Source organism: Euprymna scolopes, chromosome 2 (assembly GCF_053919585.1).
Source record: "Euprymna scolopes isolate OS-2025 chromosome 2, ASM5391958v1, whole genome shotgun sequence".
Classification (NCBI taxonomy): Eukaryota; Metazoa; Mollusca; class Cephalopoda; order Sepiida; family Sepiolidae; genus Euprymna; species Euprymna scolopes.
The window spans coordinates 117531178-117544936 of record NC_136483.1 but is presented as its reverse complement, the minus strand read 5'-3'; the positions used below and the strand labels follow the sequence as shown (position 1 = coordinate 117544936).

General features: G+C 31.4%; 1 protein-coding gene across 2 annotated transcripts in view; it reads right to left on the bottom strand.

Moving 5' to 3' along the window:
- Window positions 1-13759, bottom strand: part of LOC145294803 (beta-hexosaminidase subunit beta-like) — a 215620-nt gene that overhangs the window by 71077 nt on the left and 130784 nt on the right. For both annotated transcript variants that reach the window (XM_080141413.1, XM_080141414.1), the window contains one exon: window positions 2125-2202. The gene's annotated coding sequence lies outside the window, so the exon portion shown is untranslated. The remainder of the gene's footprint in view (window positions 1-2124; window positions 2203-13759) is intronic.

The window sequence follows — 13759 nt, the reverse complement described above, 5'->3', positions numbered from 1 at the left end:
CAACCACAAAAGTTTCCAATGTCGATATAAAATCTCCAAAATGGACTCCGTAAAAAACGTTCAGAATTTTGATGAAAAATATACATTTCTATTCACATGTAACTTTGACAATACCACAAACACTAAAAATCTCCTTGTAGACTGTAGTGCTACAGCACACGTTATCACTAAGGAATTTGATTTTATTAATTTTGATTCAAACTTTAATCCATAAAGTCATTCTGTCGAACTTGTCGACAGTAGTCAAATAAATGATATAGTCTTGAAAAGAGGCTAAAATATCCCTAAAAAATAATAAAGGCAAAATTTGTAACTATTCTAAAAAATACCAACATGTAAGCAAAACATATTTTCTGTGTAGGCTGCCATTAAACAAGATGCAAATATAAAGTTTGGCCAAAACAAGTCAAACCAAATTGAATCCGAAAGGATTTTCCCGTTATCTAAAAAAAAGGGGGTGTGTTGAATGTTTTTGACTCCTAATGGGGGGGGGGGTATGACACTAATGCAAACTCATCAAAATCATTGTGTGAATTAATGTTAGTGTGTCATGTCAATCGGCAAACATTTACTCGTCCAAACCATTTCTGTTAAGGCCTGTGATCAGTACAAAGAACAAAAAAGTATTGATTGTGCAACTTTGTATGTCATGATATCAATACTAAAATTTAATTTCAGTGAAGAACTAAAGTTTGCTTTTTATAGAGAGTTGGAGGTCTATTTGTAGGCAAGAAAGTGAAAGATTACAACAACAAAAAAAAGTGAGTATGGTTTGTGGAATGAGACCATAGAATATGTTGGTGCTTTGGTGCATATACATAAAGTAAATGTTGCAGTTTATAAAAAATTACTTAAAATAATTCTTCTTCATTTGAGATAAGACTAATAACTAGCAATTTTTATGCAGGATCGTGTAGCTCATTTAGACATTTCTTACGACATCTCCAGGATGAAATATCCTGACCAAAGGCTAGATTTATATCCCATAAAAATAGTTGGGAAAATTCTTGGAGAGACCGAGAGAGAGAGATACAGTAAAAAATGCAAGAATTTCTTTAAAGATAAAGGAAGCAATAGCATCACTGTGAAAAAAAGTTTTTGCCGGAGAGGAATTGAAAATGAAGAGCTTCACAAAGATGATTAAATTTAAATTTTTTTCTTTTTATTGTTTTCCTTTGTCATATTTCACGTGATGTGATTATTTTGAACATCAATCATTTTGTGATAAATACAAATTTTGAGTCAACCTAGTCATTTTTTCATGCAAATAAAATGAAAATTTGAATTTCACTTATGTGCAAAATTTGAATTGTTTTTTTTTATTAAAGAAAATCATACAGTAAAAAATAGGGGAGGTAATGAGTGCAAATCTCACTGATAAGGTAGAGAGCAGGTAAGAGATAGAGCATGCATGTGCTGCATATGTAAGAGAGCTTGTACATGCCAGAGAGAGAGAGAGCTTGTACATGCCAGAGAAAGCTTGTACGCACCTGAGAGAGAACGTGATTGAGCTGGCACGCACCAGAGAGAAAACCTAAAAGAGCATGAGAGTGCGCGCATGAGAAGTAGAGAGAGAGAGAGAGAGAGAGAGAGAGAGAGAGAGAGAGAGAGAGAGAGAGAGAGAGAGAGAGAGAGAGAGAGTGTGTATGCATGAGAGAAAGCAAGCAAGAGGAGAATGTGCAAGAGACAGAGAGAACACAAAAAAAGAGGACAAGATTAATTATACATGAGTTGAAAGCTAGGAAATATTCCTATAGGAAAAAAATTGCTTCAACCTCAGTAAACAATTTTTCAAAACATGTCACAAATGGAACTAAGATTAAATAAATTAAAAACATTGGTCTATTTTTTGGATTATGGTATGATTTGAATGACTTGTATGAAGTACATTTGGAACGTTCAAATGAGGTGTTTACACATATTTAAACTTATTGAAAGTCACAATAATGCATTCAAGAAAATAGAGAACGTGATAAAAGGAAATATGATGCAACCTAATTTTCTTTTTCTTCAAATAGAATTTTACATTTTTTTCTTTCATGATTTTATAGGGATGGTGGCCACTATGGAGGTATAGATTCATTCATTATAAAAAGAATTTAAGTAATAACAAAAAATTATTACCTTTCTCTTGCAGCCAGGCTTTAATACCTGTTTGACTTTTTACAAGATGGCTTGCCAGAAATCAGCTCTTAACGAAATCTGGAAAAGAAATGAAAGATTTAAAACATTTTATAAAAAACTACCTGGAAATGTATTTTGTTTTTATTTTAAATTCTTTAAAACTTTTTTTTTTTTTACTAAAAGTCTTTATCACCTTTAAATATAAATTTTAAATTTTGTAGACAGTTTGAAAGAAAATTACCTCCCTTAATCTAGACTGACCTTAAAATGAAAGTTCATTTAGACTAGAAATAGATAATTCCTTGGCAATAATTAAGTTGAGCTCAATTATTTTTTGCTATAATAGATGTGGGTTTGACAAGGAAAAATTTAATTTTTGGAAACAGATTAAAATAAGTTTTATTTATTTTAAACATTATGGTTTTCCAATATATATATATATATATATATATATATATATATATATACACACACACACAGTAGAACTTCGGGGATACAGCATTATAAATTAGTAACAAAATACAGTACAGTATATAATAAACATGTATATAATCAAATAACATTATAAATAACACCGTAAGACAGGGCAGATACCGTAACCAGGGTCTGGAAAAACATCACTTTCCACATCGTAACCTGGAAAAAAACCCCAAAAAACCCTATCCTAGAGCCACTGTATCCAGTGGGTTCTACTGTACATTGTTGTGCTGAATTTTGTCTACACAACCAAACTTCCATACACTTAGTTGAATAAACTTTCCACTTCTAGAGTAAAAATAAATTTTCATTTAGGCTGAACCAAAACGTGTCAAGTAAACCATTTATTTTTACAGCCACTTTATCTCGAATCACTATACGATCAACGACGTTTAAAATTTCCAGCAAAAGAACCTCAAAAAAAGAATCTATACACAAAATCACAAATCAATATTGAATGAATGTACATATACTCCTCTCTTGTTAAGTCTTGAACAATTTAGCCTTCTCAAGAAAAAAAAAAGGTTCAGTCACATTAGTCAAAGAATTATATATATCTCCTATATAATAAAAAGACTACAGAAATTCCCCTCTAGACCAAAGCATTGTATGTTCACAACAGATGCCATATACAAATTCAATATGTCTAGGCTATAAGCCACTATCTTATGTCATTTCTGAACACAATTTTAGACACATTAAATTGTTATAATAAAATGCTACATCGCATCATTTACAAAAGGAAGGAGTTCCTATTTTTCTTTCATTATTTAGTGCTCCCACTGCTATTAGTTGACACCAAGACCAATTCTAAATTTTTCTACAACACTGACTGCACTGCCATTAACTGGTTATTAGATACATACACATAATTTTCCATTTCCAGATTCATAACTAATAAATTCTCCCTTCTCAAAATCCGCCCATTCTGATTGGCTGAGACCAGACATTCCATATATTCCAGAATCCACTTCTTCAATAAATAAATGAATGCTCCAGAAATTATACAATATGTCATTGCTCTCTCTAGAAGACAATCGACATTCGTTCTAAAAAACAAAAAAAAAAAAAAAAAACATTAACTGACCATAAACAGAAAATTAAATGCTGATAACCTTACACTTATAACGCAAAAAATATCCCCTGGCAAAAAAAAACAAAACAAAAAAAACACCAAAAAACACTTGTATGTGTACCTTTATTTTTTGAATTTTGAGCAACTTAACGACCCTTACAGGATGCTATTTTTTTCTTTGTTTTCTTTTTGTTTTGCTTTTTTTCTAATTTTTTTTTCACCGACTATAACTGGACGATTTAAATTACTTTTACATTTTCTACTGATTATCGCCACTGCACAGACATTAATTTTTTTTTTTTTGGAGAGGGGGGGGGGGGGTAAATTTTTACATTAGCTCTACCTCCATAATTTTCTTTACCAAAATTACTTTTAAAGGTTTAAATTTGGCGGGGACAAGTAATTTTGAGGTTGGGAGTGTCTATTTCAAAAGCCATTCTTAATATGAGGAGATTGATGATTGGCCACCACCACCAACACCAACAACCGTACTTTAATTATTTATTTATGAGGGGAGGTTGCATCCACCAGGCAATGCTAGTTAATGGGTGCTGCTAGTATATTATAAGTTAGGTATGTGTATGTAGTTATATATACGGGATGATCTTAAATTAGATACAAAAACAATTCATAGAGAATATAATTGCTCTACATTAAATTTTCAGTTGTATCAAGTAACACATTTTTAAAAGTATTTGTGTGATGCATTAGCGTCAATAATATGTATGTGCTTGGTAAAATCCTTAACTATTGAGTTTATTGTATCAATATGTATCATAGGCAACTAAGCAACAGGGTGAGTAACATGGGCACATTATGGTGTTTATGTTTCTGAATTGTTGAAATGTGGATGGATAATTCATTATTTGGATTATTGTTCTCACCTTGAGCGTTATTTTCATAATGTTCCGGTTGGTGTAACCTTTGACCTTTGGATGTATTTTGTCGAACTCAGCAATCTGCACGGAATTTTTAACAGAATCTTTTATCCCCGTGGATAGCATTCCATCAACCTAAGTAATTCACAATTGTAGTTTTGAGCATTGTGCCTGCACTGAAGATTGAAACTTAAACCCCCAGAAGAGTATAAATTACAACTGAATTTTGCCAAGTACTTTATCCACTATGCTACAGTGTAAATAACACTTAAGATGAGAAAAGTAGTCTGAATAATTCAGATAATGCAAACTATTTTTTTTTGTAGACTATACCATTTAGAGGTAATGGCACTAAAACTGTACCATACCTTAAAAGAAAGAAAGAAATTTAAAATTAATGCTGTATTTATTGCTTATACTCAACCTGAGATGGGTATTCTACAAGTGTACATATATACCTCGTGGCCGATGTACTGACAACTCCTGCTCTACCAGTGTAGAGCCAGAGATCTCAGTAATGCTTTAGCTACCGAAACTGACTCATCTTTGTTTGCCTGCTGATGCAGGAATGTAATCTTATAGAAGAATGTGAATCAAATGACGATGGGATAAGCAATCTCAATTAAACTCACAATATTCAAGATCATAAAGAGAAGATGACACTAAAAATAGACTTTTACAGAAAGAAGAATATCTATTGTGAAAAAAAAAAAAAAAAAAAAAATTGCGACAATTTTGTTTTATTTCAAGAAAATTTAGCTAACAATGATAACTATTTTTTTCAAAAGGAATATTTTTTTCTTAATAGTCTTGACCGGAAGTTCTTTTCTATATAAATAAAACCGTAGATGTATGGTTTTCATACATAAAGTAAATTTCACAGTGTTTAACGATTATTTAATACTGGAGATATTCATAACCGTACCCTATTTCCAAAAGAGGGGAGACATAACTTATATATGTAACATTTGCTATTAAGGTTACACATTGTTTAAGCAAGTGGAGGATCACTTTTTTATATTAATTTAATGTAAAATAAGCACCCACTTTACGGCTACTTGGCTAAAAAATATAAAGTGTTTATTTTATGTTAAATTAATATAGAAAAGTGATCTCTCACTTTTTAAAACAATAGTTTATTCATATCATTGAAATTACTCACTTCCTGGGATTTTAACTGTTCTTTGAGTTTTCAGCAATCTCAAAAACCTATAATTTTAAAGGATTTTTTGTGGGTGGAACGAGACTGCACCTTTACCAATGTTTCAATCATAGTCATTTGTTTTCTTAGTTTTGCATATGAATTATAAATATCTGATGTTTCAATCATTGTCAATTGTTTTCCTAGTTTTGCATATAAATATGCAAATATCTGATATTTCCCCAAAACTTCTGGCCTTGATGGAGAAGGAGACGAAAACTTGCTGCTATGGTTTCAAATGATCTGAAATAACAGCAAGGGGAGACTTGATTCCAAATATTTCTGTTATATCTTCCCTCTTTGGTTTTCATACATAAACTAAATTTCACAGTATAAAGATTTGACACTAGAGATACTCATACCCTATTCACAAAAGATTATAATTTTATGGTTAAAAGAACTTATATGTTCAAACTAATAAAATATGTCCAAATTTGCCTGCGCTTATATATATATATATAGTGTCCTGGCAGGCCAACTTCAGTTTTGTTGCTTTGCAAAGAATTTTGCTTGTTTTTTTTTTTTTTTGCTTGGTTGTCTCCCCTGTGACCTTGCCAACCCACTAATATATATATATATATATATATATATATATATATATATATATATATATAAAATCAATAGAGAATTAGCTCTGTTATAATAAATATGGAATCTGCATGAATTAAAATATATTTAAACTTTAAACATATTTTATGGCCCCCACTAGTGATAAAATTAAAATTGTACAAAATAAAAATTAATCTTCAACGAGATTTTACATTGAATTATTTCCTAGTTGGACGTCTGATAGGAATTTTCAAATGAAAATCTTTCGCTTTAATGAATTCTTGATTCTCACAGATTTTAATCAAAGCATATACTTCATTTCATATGATGATAATTGCCAAGTATTAATGTTCACTAAGTTCGGATAATGTTGTGTTTTCAATGTAGGTGAGTATGATAAAAATGATTATCATAAAAATTAGATGTGTGTGTGTGTGTGTGTGTGTGTGCATAAATAACTTTGTAGCCAAGAAGTCCTTGGCCTTCGGGCCAAGATCAAAGTGTAGTATCTGTTCTTCAGATGCTGCACTTCAATTTCTTGTTCTCTGTCAGTGGAGGAGACCTCCTTCACGACTGAGACAATTTTTATTTTTGTTCCTTTTCTCCACATTAAAAAACGACCCTGGTGTCTAACTTTGTCCCGTGGGGAGGCATTGTAAATAGGAAGAATATCTTAAATTTCTTTATATTAGTAGTAGATAAATCCCTGGTTCAAACAGCAATAGCATTAGTAATAAATCTAAACGATTTTTCTTGTACAGAGAAAAGGACTTTAAACAAAAATTGCAACTATTAATAATTATCTAGGCTTTTCTTGATTAATTTCCGATTATGGTTTGATTTCTCATTGAATGTTGGCATAATTTAAAATGTGCTGGGAGGGGAGGTAAGATTAATAGAAATATTAACGTATAAATAAATCGTACTTTTAAATCTAGCTATCTGCATATCGAGTTCGATATTTGTAAAAAACTAAATTTACATGTTTCAGGTAATTCTATATTTTTCCAAAAAATGGAGTTGTGGTCCTCGATATTTTGGTTTTGTTCTTAATTTAATAATTTACGGGGGTAAATTCTGAAAATTAGATGTTAATTAGCTATAATTCTTTTTGTTTCATGCTAGTAAGATGAGAAATAAAAAGTATTATGAATATTTCGTATCAATTATCTGACTGATTGAAATTAGATATTCACATCTCTTTAATAAAAAGTATAGGTTTTCATTTTCCTAAAAAAATGTTTTGAATAACAATTAATTAGCTTATTGTAGATAGTTTTGTAATATAAGATTTCTACATTTGTTTGTGAATCTAATTAAATTTTTCGCTTCTATTTAAATATTTTAAGGAATAGCTTTGTTTGAGGTTTTAACTTTTTTTTTTTTTTTTTTTTAGCTAGACCTTAAATACAAAATCTTGAAAATATATCTCCGATCTTTTTGAAATCCAATATGGCAATGCAAGACGTTCCTCACATATTTTAATTCAATTATCATTTTTTTCGGTGAAGGGGGGGGGGAGGGATTGATAGATTTTTTTTTACAGACTTTACGCATCACCATTTCCTTTTATCTTTTTTTCTTCCTCAAATCCTTTTTCATTTCATATAATAAAAATTTCTAAGGTTTTTGATCAACGTACATTCATCTCTGAGGAGTAATTCAGTGATCTTCCGTTAGTCAACAAAACACGTTCAAGACTTACTATAAAAATAAAAACATTTATAAAGAACTTACGAAAATTAACTTGCATTTCTGCGTAAAGTGCACATGGTCAAGACTGCAACAATGATTAGTTAATTACTAATTATTGTTGCAGCCCTGATGACATATGCTTAGTGCATAAGCGCAAGTAAATTTGTGTAGGTTGTTTTTAATGTTTATATAATTTTTTTTTTTTTATAAATCACTTTGTATTGAGCACTTTTGAAATTTTTGGTTTTAAGTTAATTTCATCAATATTTTATTAATTATTAGTGGCTGCACCGCATCAGCACACACAACGCCGAGGCAAACATGAAAGCGAGTACATTCAACATCGTCTTACCATCAATGCTTACCTTGTGAACTCTGAGTATGGGAAATTCCCATATGCACAAAACAAAATCACTGAACAAACAAAATACCCTAACTAAGGATAAGATTAAAATGATGGTTAAAATTATTATGAACTTGCCAGGATTCGAACCTGGAATCTTCTGATCCATAGCCAGACGCATTATCCATTGCACCACAAGTCCTGTCCATAGGCTGAAAGATGTTACTGCGACCGAATATAGACAATGCTAAATTCCGTTTACATGGGCAGGTAACTTTTTCAACATTTGCATGAAATGGTCCAAAAACCCTTATTTCGGGCTTTTTGTGCGACTCGGCGTTGTTCATTACGAACCATATATAGATAAGGACAATCTAGAGACTCCCACCTTTCAGGGGAAAAAAGAATTTTTCGATTCGGTGCATCCATTCGAAAGTTGTATTAGTACACACACACACACACACACACACACACACACACACAAACATTTAGAATTTTATTAATAGGATAGATAAGTAGTTATTACTTCGCAAAAAAACATAATAAACAGTGAATTATAGATTGCTTTAGAAGTTTTTTCTAGCTAAAAATAAATGTATCTCCAGTATAGAATTTGACAGTTCAATGTTGACCAGCTGCTTCTCATCTTCCCAGAATAAATAAAAATAAAATCATTAAAATTTGATTCAAAGTAAAACATCTGGAACTAAATGGCTTTGAAAAATCAATGATCATCTTACCTCCCCATCTGACATTTCAGTAAATGTTAATGGCAAACATATGAAAATACCCTTAACCGTATCCACATGCATACAACGAATAAAATTTGAACATCAAACAACAATAACAGGTAAGTTATAATGAAATTCGTTTTCATCAGCTGTGGTTGAATATTGATTTGGTATCTGCACCGAATACTAACTTTTTATACTTATTTTCTCGACATTTGTTCACAATTATCTTCGTGTTGTTGTCTCACTGACTTGTTTGAGTCACGTGACAGTTTCAAATTGTAAACATTAGTAGGCAATAATTTTAAAGATTTGAGCGGTCTTCTTCAGACACAGTTTTAGTGTTGAACAATCAACTTATTTTTTATCTTATGTTACGAAAATTGTGTTTATGGAAATTAATTATTTTCCGTTATGATAACTCGATATAAGAATGTTAGAAGAAATTGTTTTAATAGCAGCGTTTGAAACTATTTTTGGGATCTTAAAATATCGTTAATTGAAAGCTGACGGCAACTTTCAATATCGATTTATCTTCACAATCTGTTAAGAACATAACTATATACACTAACGTACAACATATTAATGTTAACTCAATGGATCACAACTCGTCTAGTTCAATCAAAAATCAAATAAAAAATCAAAAAGTGATACATGAAGAAAATAAAATAGTAAAATCTTTCCCTAATCTTAAAACCAAAAGACAACCTATACCACCGCAGCGTTGTATCCCTCTGCTTGTTTTACAAGTACCTTCACAGAATGTACTCCAATAGACCTTGTACCCGCCAATATAAATACCTCCAATCCACCCAACTAGCAGCAAAAATAATACCCCTACTCTGTACAGGTCGCTAAATGCCAGATTTTCTACTCTAACAACTTTCTTCAAGCAGACTTTGAAATTCCCTCTTTGCCCCCCCCCCTGCAAATCATACCAACACGCATTTAAAAAATGTAATGTGAACAAGCATCTTGTTGGCCAAGTCTCCACCAGGTTGCTACTTATTAATCTGACTCCTTTCACAGTAGCCCCTTATGTGGTAATATGCTTGGTTTGGAGTGAACAAAATTAAAAAATTTTTTAAATAAATTAAAAATATTGATATTTTTGTTTCTGTGAATTTTAGTTCAGAGACTTGTCTCTGTTTTAGAAAGTGAAAAAAAAACAAAAAAACAGGTTGCATAAATTATCTTGCCCAACTTTCCAAGCAAACAGCATTTGAGTTGACAAATCAAACTTTGCTTCCGATTAACCAATTTTCATTTGTTATTGCTGTACCTAGTTATTGATAATATAACGTTCGTTGCTACAATTTTATTTTTTTAATTACAAAGTCCAAGCCACATGACTGGTAGTAGGAAACATTTAAAAAAATAAATAAATAAATAAAAAATAAAAATCATTATATTGAAGAATATAATGGGAGTATTGTACCTTAAGTTTAAAAATGTGCAAATAAATAAAGACTAAAAACTATAATGATTTTTTCACTGCATCCTGTGCAACACCGGATAGCTACAACTATTACGATGTACATAATATTGCTAGTTGAAAAAAAAAAAACACATTTCAAGTTAGATTACTGAAATTTTAAAAGGTCTGAGTAGAGTGTTGTTTTACTAACTCTATAGCACTGGTGTGTAAATGGGAAATATAACAGGAGTCCATGGGACTGACTAGAAAAGGAAAGGTTAATGAGAAGTCATGTTATTTGGATTCTTTGCCCTATTGTTTTCATCTTGAGTGTTAGTTTCACTACATTTCAGCAAATGTAACCTCTGACCTTCAGTTGTATCTTACCTAACTCGGGAATCTGCATGGAATTTTATACAAAAACCTTTATTCAACCTATGGGGGTAGCTACTCATTCAGTCAGCCATGATTGTGCAGAAGTCCAAAGTAATTCACAATTATATTTTCAGTGTTGCCTGCACTGAAGATTGAATAATTGACACCCAGAAAGTGTCATTTACAACTGAATTTTACCAAGTACTTTGTCCATTAAACATATATGTCACAGTTCGACAAGATACACCTTAAGGTCGAAAATTAAATCAGCCGAAAAGTTATAAAAATAACACTCAAGATGAGAACAGTAGTCCAACGAATCCAAATACAGTTAATGAGAAGTGTCTATTATTTATATAAACTAACCCTCCATGTGGAGAAATTGATTTGCAGAGTAAATTAGTTGACTTTAATATTCAGTGTGTCCAGGTTCTGTATCATTTCAGTTGGATTGACTAAATTTCTATGGACTTCTACTCCATACTTCTAATGCAATTGGAATGCATTATCTCTGCTGCCCCATCTTTTATCGGGTCATAAATTTTGATGAAAATGAGCTCCACTGGCTTTTCAAATATTTGCAGAGGAATTAGACAAATCGATAAATACACAATGAAAACTACAGTAAGCATTTAAGTCAATTAAAATAGAGACCAAGCTTAATCTTAGATTAGGCTACCTAATTATCTATCAGATAAACGTGGCTAGAGACAGAAAAAGGAGAGAGAATGACAAATAGAAAGAAAGAGGGGATAGAGGTGCAATCATTCATTTTTAATCTTGTATGTGTAAATGTTCTTTCTAAATTGAATATTTTTTTAATACAATTTGTATTAAAGTTTTTTTTTTTTTAAATTTATTAGTATTTCCTTTTTATTTAAATACTGTTTAAAATACTTTTGAGACATTTTCAAGAAAAATGTTTCAATTTCTTAGTTTTATTTTCTTTGGTCAGGAGTTTTTTTTAACAACCTGCAATCTCAGTCTCAAGTTTAGCGGTCTTGAGGATTGATTCTATTCAAATTCCACTGCCTTCTTTGCATCTAAATTTTCTTAAGTTGTCCAACTTTCCTCTGTCCTCAAGGTCTTTACATTTTCTCATCCAAGAATCACTCATCAACCTGGCCAAACCAACACAACCAACTGATTGACAGGAGTTCATACTTTGAGCCTTGCCAACAATGTATCAATGCTTATATGGTGAGTCTGATTTGCACATTTATCGAATTGCTCTGAACATATATCTATACATTTTACATGATTCTATACCATAACATATATTCTATATCAACTCTTCAAAGCGCAGATGATAGACATTGATATTTTCAGTTCTAAATACTATTATAGATATTTTCTTTTTAGCTATTAAAAAAATTAAAGCTCTTTTAAGAACCTATGCTTGGGTCAAGTTTTAGTTTTAGCATATTTATTGAATTACCACCCATGATAAGACACTAGTATGTAGCCAGATTCCAAGCAAAGTTGGTACCTATTTATCCACCTGGGTGTAAGTTGTGCTTACAATAGTATGTATTTTGCGAATGGTAATCCATAAAAGTACTGGTTATAACTCAATGTTGCTCAACTTTGGTGATTTAATGAGAACTTGGGTCTCAATGTGATTTAGCCTTACATTTCTTGTCGCTAATGATGCAGTAAAATATTTGTTTCTTTCCCATTAAAAAAAAATTTTAAAAAGAAAAAAATTAGTCTTGCACAAAAAGATAAACACCAAGGATTTATATTCATACTTTTATTCTTTTAATCTCTAAACGTTAACCATAATTGTTGCCAATTGCTAATTCTTAATCTGGGATTAAGAAAGACAAACAGACAAAAACATCGCATTTTTTGCATTTAATCTTTGTTTCTCTCTCTCTCTCAAACCGTTTCTGGAAGTGTTTCACACCTTTGTCCAAATTTAAGCTGAAATAGACAGCATGGTTTATTTCACAAATGTTTGCTAAACTTTTTCTCAGAATCGTTTCATATCTAATACACAAAATGTGTTTGTGTATGTGTGTATGTGTGTGTGTGTGTGTGTGTGTGTGTAGACACGAGTTTCATTGTTACTGTGGCTCATTAGTATAGCTGACTATGACAGGCTCAAAAAGCTGTATAAGGATGTTAACTTCAAAGTTTAACTGTTCCTTTTTTAATCAGATTTTTTCGATCATCGATACTCAGATACATTCTGATATAAAACCTATACAAGAACACTTCCATATAAAAAACGGTCCACCCGCTTCGGAGTTCATAGGAAACGAACTCACATACACACAAAGTGCCTTTTATATATAAGTAGATAACTTCAGTTCTGTAATCTACTTTCAAACTTTTCATTGCTTTGAACTATTTAAATGTTTGCTCTCTGATTATGTGTGCCCCATCACTAAATTGCAGCCACAATAATTGTAATTTAAATGACGTGCTGCAAGTCAACAGGCAACCACGTGACTGCAAACTACGAGGGTTGAGTTCTTGATTTGTATCCAATATGGATTCTTTTGAGCAAGAGATCTGCAACATTTTGTTCGTTTTATTTTTGTTTTTTTCTGTTTTCCGCTTAGGGTTGTACAGAGAAATTCATGGAAGTATAAATAGGAAAGAAGTACATCTGTATGCATTAACTACTTGTATGCTATTAAACCTAGGAACATGAAATTCTGCAAGAAAGGAATGCTCTACTTATTTCAATCGTCCTAAGGGAATTAGAGGAAAAAAAATATTTTTAAGGGATGAGTTGTTCAAAACAGAAAATAAATTGGGAAGAGGGTAAGAGAGGAACGGAGAGGATTAATTGGTGGAGTGGTGGAGGTTAGGAGTTTATGTGAAGGCTAGGTTGGAAATTGCTTTGGCAGGCAACAGAAAACAGGAATTGGGTTGAATGATTC